The following is an 8,337-nucleotide window of genomic DNA, read 5'->3' on the forward strand; positions in this document are numbered from 1 at the left end:
TGACTCATGAGATAAACCCTCATGAAACTTCCTCGAGGGTCTTCCCCATCTCCCACAATGGCAATGAAGTGCTTGTTGGCCCACACACCAGAGCAGCAAGCAGAACAGAGAGGTGGGAGGGGGAATTCCCAATCCGAAATAACAAAGAAATCATAATTCAGGGTTGGGGAAAATGTGCAGAACTTCAGTGATGGAGCAATACGTTGCTTCAGGTCCAAAATTCCAGAGTGGACATCTTTGGTTGGTTGCCTCATCACCAGCTGTGATTTCTGATTTCCCCGCATGAAGAGGGAACTGAATGTACCCTGTCCTCCTCCCCAGGCAGGGTTTCCATGAGAGGGGTGTGCTCCACTGGTGAGGCCTTCTTGGCTCCAGGGAAAGGGGGGGTAGGATCAAAGAACTGGCTGCTGGCCCAGCAACTGGGATCCCCAACCAGGCCTCAGAGTTTAGCAGTGGAGAGGGGGCTGCCTGACCCTTCAGGTAGCCTGTCCAGAGACCTCTTATCACCAGCACTGAGTACCTAATCCTGTCCTGGACCCTCCCCTTCCTGGGCTATCTCTCCCCCATCCCTGGCTTTACCCGGTCCAGTTCCATGGCTGTCTGTCCCTGCATTGCCTTATCCTGTGAAGAGCAGCCAACCCTCTGCCTTGATGACCCAGAGGACGTTAGGAAGACCAGACATGCAGCCATGCATTGGCTGTATGGTGCTGGTGGCTGCTCCCCACCAGGGTTGTGTTGGAGTCCCAGAGAGGGTGGGGTAAGTTCAGAAGCGGATAGTGAGGAACACAGAAAAAGATCTATGTGCCTTTAAAAAAAGCAAATGGGAAATTCACTCACATGGCCACAGTGCCAGAAGATTGGAGGATAGCAAATGTCATGCCTATCTTTAAAAACAGAAAGAGGGGGGACCCAGGAAACTATAGGCCGGTCAGCCTAACATCCATACCGGGTAAGATGGTGGAATGCCTCATCAAAGACAGAATCTCAAAACACATAGACGAACAGGCCTTGCTGAGGGAGAATCAGCCAGGCTTCTATAAGGGTAAGTCTTGCCTCACAAAACTTTTAGAATTCTTTGAAAAGGTCAACAGGCATGTGGATGCAGGAGAAACCGTAGACATTATATATCTGGACTTTCAGAAGGCGTTTGACACGGTCCCTCAGCAAAGGCTACTGGAAAAACTCCACAGTCAGGGAATTAGAGGACAGGTCCTCTCATAGACTGAGAACTGGTTGAAGACCAGGAAACAGAGAGTGGGTATCAATGGGCAATTTTCACAGTGGAAAGAGGTGAAAAGCGGTGTGCCCCAGGGATCTGTCCTGGGACCGGTGCTTTTCAACCTCTTCATAAATGACCTGGAAACGGGTGAGCAGTGAGGTTGCAAAGTTTGCAGACGACACCAAACTTTTCCGAGTGGTGAAGACCAGAAGTGATTGTGAGGAGCTCCAGAAGGATCTCTCCAAACTGGCAGAATGGGCAACAAAATGGCAGATGCGCTTCAATGTCAGTAAGTGTAAGGTCATGCACATTGGGGTAAAAATTCAAAACTTTAGATATAGGCTGATGGGTTCTGAGCTGTTTGTGACAGATCAGGAGAGAGATCTTGGGGTGGTGGTGGACAGGTCGATGAAAGTGTCGACCCAATGTGCGGCGGCAGTGAAGAAGGCCAATTCTATGCTTGGGATCATTAGGAAGGGTATTGAGAACAAAACGGCTAATATTATAATGCCGTTGTACAAATCAATGGTAAGGCCACACCTGGAGTATTGTGTCCAGTTCTGGTCACCACATCTCAAAAAAGACATAGTGGAAATGGAAAAGGTGCAAAAGAGAGCGACTAAGATGATTACGGGGCTGGGGCACCTTCCTTACGAGGAAAGGCTATGGTGTTTGGGCCTCTTCAGCCTAGAAAAGAGACGCCTGAGGGGGGACATGATTGAGACATACAAAATTATGCAGGGGATGGACAGAGTGGATAGGGAGATGCTCTTTACACTCTCACATAATACCAGAACCAGGGGACATCCACTAAAATTGAGTGCTGGGAGAGTTAGAACAGACAAAAGAAAATATTTTTTTACTCAGTGTGTGGTTGGTCTGTGGAACTCCTTGCCACAGGATGTGGTGACAGCATCTGGCCTGGACACCTTTAAAAGGGGATTGGACAAGTTTCTGGAGGAAAAATCCATTATGGGTTGCAAGCCATGATGCGTATGCGCAACCTCCTGATTTTAGAAATGGGCTATGTCAGAATGCCAGACACAAGGGAGGGCACCAGGATGCAGGTCTCTTGTTGCCTGGTGTGCTCCCTGGGGCATTTGGTGGGCCGCTGTGAGATACAGGAAGCTGGACTAGATGGGTCTATGGCCTGATCCAGTGGGGCTGTTCATATGTTCTTATGACCAGCAGCACAGGCATTGCCAACTTCAGGGCTGTGGGATTCTCCAGGGCACCAGTTGAGCAGCAGCATGTTAAGAGATGCGCCCCAAACCCAGTTATACAGGAGTGCATCTCTCAGATTTTGCACAGTAGTGTTCGACCCAAGACTTGCCCCCAGCACCCTTTATGACATTATTACAGGAGATTCTGGGACGCACCTCTCAGATCACACAGCCCACAGCGTGACAACCCACTGAATTCCTCATGAATATTGGCTGGGGAGGCAAAGAGTCAGCATGTAACTAGTTTGTTAAAAGTCCAAAACGAAACCAATTAAACAACGTGGGAAAAGGAAGATGGGCAGTAAATGTAGGAGGCAGGTGGAAAATGCTTGAGCTTGGCTGGAAAGCACAAAAGTTTCCACTAAGTGGGATGTAGTAACTGGTAGTGTCCAGCAGATGGAGCTGGGATACTATTCAAGTCCAACACACACACACTTGACTTGCTGCTTTAAACCTGGTGAAGTTTGCGCAATCAGCAACTAGTGGGGAGTGAATCCACTGCCCCCTCTGCTCATACATGCACCCCTTCCACAGAGGGTGGGTGTGTGAAAGAGCCACACACCTCCATCCCCCTTACAAAGTGCTTGCCATGCAGTCTCCTTGGTCCGTGCTTCTTTTGTTTGCTGCTTGAAAACATGGTGCTGTTCTTCCCGCGATGTCCTAAACAACATCATGTCTGCCCCACTGTGGGAAACCAAGATCATGGCTGCTACCAGCTGCCTGGTGCCCAGAGGTCTGGGCAGGAGGTCTGGCTCAGTTGGTAGAGCTGCCGCCTTGTATGCCTGAAGATCTGAGGCTGCCAGTTCGAAACAACCAGGAGTACCCAAGAACTGACGACATGCTGATATACTGATGAGCTGACCCTACCCTTGGTGGCAGAGGGGAGTTGCTGTCAAGTGGCGCGTGGGAGGCGAAGGGCCAGAGAGAGGCCAGACCGGGAAGGAATCCAGCAGGAACGAGGAGTTCTACGAAAGACTAGAACTATTCAATTGTAAAAATCCCTATGGGGGTTTAGAACAGCCTGCCTATGTAAACCGCCTTGGATTAAAGTCTGAGGAGACATCTGACGACCAAAGAAAGGCGGTCTATAAATACATGTATAAATAAATAAATAAATAAATAAGAGGAGCACTGAGAATATGTCTGTCTGCTGCAGGGCACAGGACAGGCATCAACAGGCCTCAGTGGGGTCCTGGGGCTGCCGGACGATTCTGCCTGCTCACACCAGGCCTGGTGACATTTCACAACTCAAGTGTGCGCAACTGCCAATTCCAGCCAATTTCACCCTGCCCTGTACCTGCATTTTTCAGAAATCCTAAGAAAATTAACTCTGAAACAAATGGCCATTTATAGCCTAAAATTACTTTAATATTAACTGCAACAGCTTTCCAGAAATTCTCAGAATGTTTACGCGACCACGAAGCCAGGGCTGGCCAGAGGTCACCTGAGGAGGCCCTCCAAGGCTGGCCTCCTTACCCAGCGATGCGCCAGCCTCTGCTCCTCCCACTTTGCAGTGTTCTAGCTCAGCACTGCCCTTCCCTCCACACTTCCTCCTCTGTCTCCATCTTCCTTTTCCAATGCAAAGAGTCAAGGGAGCAGTGGAGGCACGATGGTGGACAGAGATGGCCAACCCCAGTGTCCTTTCAGCTGTGCAGCCCTGCAGCCTGAAGACGAGCAAAGCCAAGCTCTGCACAACTCAGAGCTGGAAGTCAGGCGAGGACATGTGACATCAATTAAGGTGTGTCCAGAAACCCTGCTGAGCTACTGTGCAGCTGAGCAGACCCCTTAGGGGGCATATAGTGGGCTAGCCCCACCAATCTACTGCCTGAGGTGACACCTCCCGTTGGCCTCATGGATAGGCCAGCCCTGACCAGAAGCTGGATAAGTGAACCATGAGATAAACTCTCATGCAAACTTTCCCCAAGAGATTTCCGTCTCCGACAGTGACAGTGAAATGCTTATTGGGCAAGAGAGCTCAGCAAATAACAATTGGGGAAGCAGGAGGAATTTCCTAAGCTCAATGTTTGCTCAAGTAACAATGGAATTGAAAGAACCCAGAGGGCTGGAAGGAAGCCAACATAACATGAATATTTTAAAAAGGACCCTGGAGGGATCCAAGGAACTTCAGGTCGGTCAGTTTGGACTCCAGTTCCAGGTAAATTGGTGAAAAGCAGAATTAAAAAATCTCACAGTCGAGGGAGGTAAGGAGTGGGTCCCTCAAGGATCTGTCTTGGGAAGGTGCTTTTTTTCATAAACAATCTAAAGCAGTGTTTCTCAAACTGTGGGTTGGGACCCACTAGGTGGGTTGTGAGCCAATTTCAGGTGGGTCCCCATTCATTTCAATATTTTATTTTTAATATATTAGACTTGATTAGGCTTAATGCTCCCATATATGTGACTGCATCTGGGAAATGTTACAGAACTGTACTTTTAACAGATTACTACGTATATGCTTTTCACAATGATAGTCAATGGGACTTACTCCTGGGTAAGTGTCGGTAGAATTGCAACCAGAATTGTCAAAGCTCTTCTTGCTTGATGATGTCACTTCCTGTCATGATATAACTTCCGGTGGGTCCTAACAGATTCTAAAAAGGGGGTCCCAGTGCTAACCACTGATATAGAGTTAGGGGGAACAGCAAGATCACCAGAACTAGACCAGAACTCACCCAGCACTCTTAGCCTTGAGGTTCTGTGAAGTCCATCTGATTGGTCTAGTATGACCACTTAGGCATCCAGTGAGACTACTTACAGTGCAATCCTGAGAATGACTTAGGCTGGCACAAGTCCCTTGCGCCAGCTTAGGAGGGTTGCAAACATGCCGTAAAGCATGTGTGTGCCTCCTCGTGAGTCGGCTAAGCCGGCATGTGGAGGCGCACCGGCCTACAGAGGCTGACAAAAGCTTCCGCATCGACGGAGGCACCAAGCTTTGTGGGTGGGTAGGAGGCGGGGCTGGGATCCGGCAGTTATGCTGGATCCCAACCCCCATTCCCCAGGAGCTCAGAGCGGCTTCAAGCCCCTTCACTCTCCTCAGAAGATGGCTCAAATCCAAGGAGATCCATGGGGCCAGGGTGGCTCTGGCTGAGCCACTTTGAGCACCTATCCTGCACTGGATACAGCACAAGCCTCTTGGTTTGCCTGTTCCAGCGCAGGATAGGATTGCGCCCTTAGGCAACCCACTAACCTGGTCCGGGGGGTTTCAATGCCCAGTTGGCTGGTGCAGGTCAATCCCAGCAGCTGGGCTGGCTTGAGCTGTTGTTCTTCGTGGACTCAGACAACGAAGACAAACAATCCACAAAGTACTTGCCAGCTTGGCCACAGAGTCCTTCTGCAATAGAGCTGCTTTCAAAGTGTCACTGCAAAAGGATTGGACGGGGACAAAGAAGGGGGGGGTCATCACACGATGTTTGAAGGACTTGAACGCTCTCTGAAGTGAAGGATTCCCAATGAGGCCATCTCACTTGAAGCCTGTGAGGTTTACTTGGAGTTTTTTCTATTTCCTACTGAAAGCAGACAGGATCTTATAAATGTGACTATCTTTTACGTCCAAGTCAATCAAGATCACAAAGAACAGCCAGAGGCAGTCAATGTGGCTGGCCAGGTCCACGTGTCACTGGGCTCCACCTGATGCGGTGAGATGTTTTGGTATTATCCTGACCTTTACTGAAGAAGGTCAGCTCAGCTCTGCAGTCATGGTGCTCACCATTCTCAGCACAGGCCTGGCCCAAGCCAGACCTGAGGGGCCGCCCCCCATGCAAAGTACTTTGTATCCCCCATGTTCTTCCAACCTCTCAGTGCACATTGTGCAGCTTGACCAAGTTCCCCAGGTTCCTCCCCCACAGCTTTCCCACTCTGCCCCTCTGACCAGTGGTGGCCAGTAGTATAACCAGAGGATACAACAGTAAGTATTGCAGGCACCAAAAGGCGCCATGTAAGCGGCCCCTCTCACTCACTATCAGAGCCATTCTGGGCAGTGACAGTGACTCACAGGCGTTGCGGCACCTGCAATATTTACCATTGTTTCTCCGTCTAGCTATGCGACTGGTGGCAGTGGCAGTTTGACTGACAGCTCAGCTGCTCCAGTGGCTCTGCTTGCTCCAGCCATGACACCACACTGGCCAGAGCAGACATGGTGACGGTGGCTGCTGCTGCCACTCCGGCTGTTCTGACAGCAGCAGTGCTAGTGGTGCCAGTCCCACTGCTCTGGCCACCCCGGCTTCTCCCTGACCTGCCTGTTTGCTCCCTTTTCAGAAGGTAGAGGCAGCCTGTGTTCTACATGAGGATTATGTTCCAGGCTCGAAACTTACTGCAATTATCCCATGCCATTTTGGGGCCATGTTGCATTGAAAATACTGCAAAGTATACTGTACTGTCCCTTTACACACTTTAATCACACACAACCTGAGAGGAAGATGTGAGAGGCATGTGGGAACTAAGACTGATGTGGCGAGATGCCAGCATGTTCATTTCCACAGTGGCCGCCAGAACTACAATCTACACATATTCAAAAAATGGCTTAAAATCATGTGTAAGATGCAGGCCAACTGTTGCCTGGGAAAAAGAATCAGAGAGTCCTTTTTGGTTCCCCTTTCCTATGGGGGACAGTGGCAATGAGCAGGCAAGCTTGCCACTCGCACCTCGGCCACTCCATCCATGTGCTGTCCTGCACTAGGACAGGGACAGTGAGACAGTGAGTGTCCCACTTGGTCCCATTGGCAGGCAAATCATATGGAGACAGAGTGACTGACCCAGAGTCACCCAATGGGATTCACGGCTTCTGGTCTCCCAGGTTGTAACCCAGCACTGTATCCTCTTCACCTCATTGGCTCATTTGCTTTTCAGAGGGGCAGTTCTCTGTGGGGGTGTACATGTGGGACCTGCACTAACCAATTCCCTGGCCACAGCATACTAAGGCAGAGGTGGGCAGAAGAGAGATTGAGATCTGCAGCTAAATCATTGGGCAATGGTTGGCAGTAAGTCAGGAAGGACTAGGATTCCCAGTACCTTAGCATTAGCCACAATGAAAGTCATGTATTTTTTGTTTTTTGGGTTCTCCCCCCCCCCAAATTAGGCTGTTAGAATCCCTGATCTGTAGTACCTCAAATGTAGGTTAATGTAAATAAAGGTTGCCTCAGTGTATGGCTCAGAGGGTGCAGCGGATCACTGGCTCCACTTCCTCAACCACCGTTTTGGCTAAGACAGAGTTGGTGAATCTTGATGGCCCAGTAAAAACATAGCTGATTCCACCCATTTGAATTCTCCCCATGCCTTTCCTAAGGCAGACTCACGAGATGACAACCTGAGCATAGACAGCGGGGAGATGGGCAGAAGGCTTCCTTGGCATCTGCAGGCAGATCGTGGGTAGCAAGAAAGAACCCCTGCCTGGGACCCTGGGGAGCTGCCGCCCATCAGAACTAAACTAGACCTGATGGTACCGGAATTCCAGGCTTGGCTTACTTGGGAGAGTCATCAGTGAAGCTCTTTGCTCTGCAAGGACCTCTCTGAATTGCATGTCTCTGCTCTAAGCAGGTTGGGAATAGGTGACTCTCACCTTATGCTGGGGGGAGAAGTCGACTCAGAGAGAAGTCTTTGGTCCTTTCCAACCCATAAACCTGGTTTGACTCTGCAATGTGGGACAGGCCCAAGAAAGGAGAAAAAGGCTCCTGGGAAAGAGCCACATCATATGAACCCTGTACTGTTATGCCACAGGAGAGCATAGGTGGTTCACCTCCTGTGAACATTACCCCATTGTAGGGCACGGGGCACAAACTCTGTCCAAGACAAGCACGGGCTCTGTTTCAGGGGTCATTTCACAATCTTTGGATGATTCAGCACTAACCTTGACTGCCTGGTCAGAGTTGGTTCTAATTAGGCTTCCCCAGAAGCCCCTGAAGC

This window comes from Tiliqua scincoides, chromosome 5, assembly GCF_035046505.1.
Source record: "Tiliqua scincoides isolate rTilSci1 chromosome 5, rTilSci1.hap2, whole genome shotgun sequence".
In the NCBI taxonomy this organism is placed as follows: domain Eukaryota; kingdom Metazoa; phylum Chordata; class Lepidosauria; order Squamata; family Scincidae; genus Tiliqua; species Tiliqua scincoides.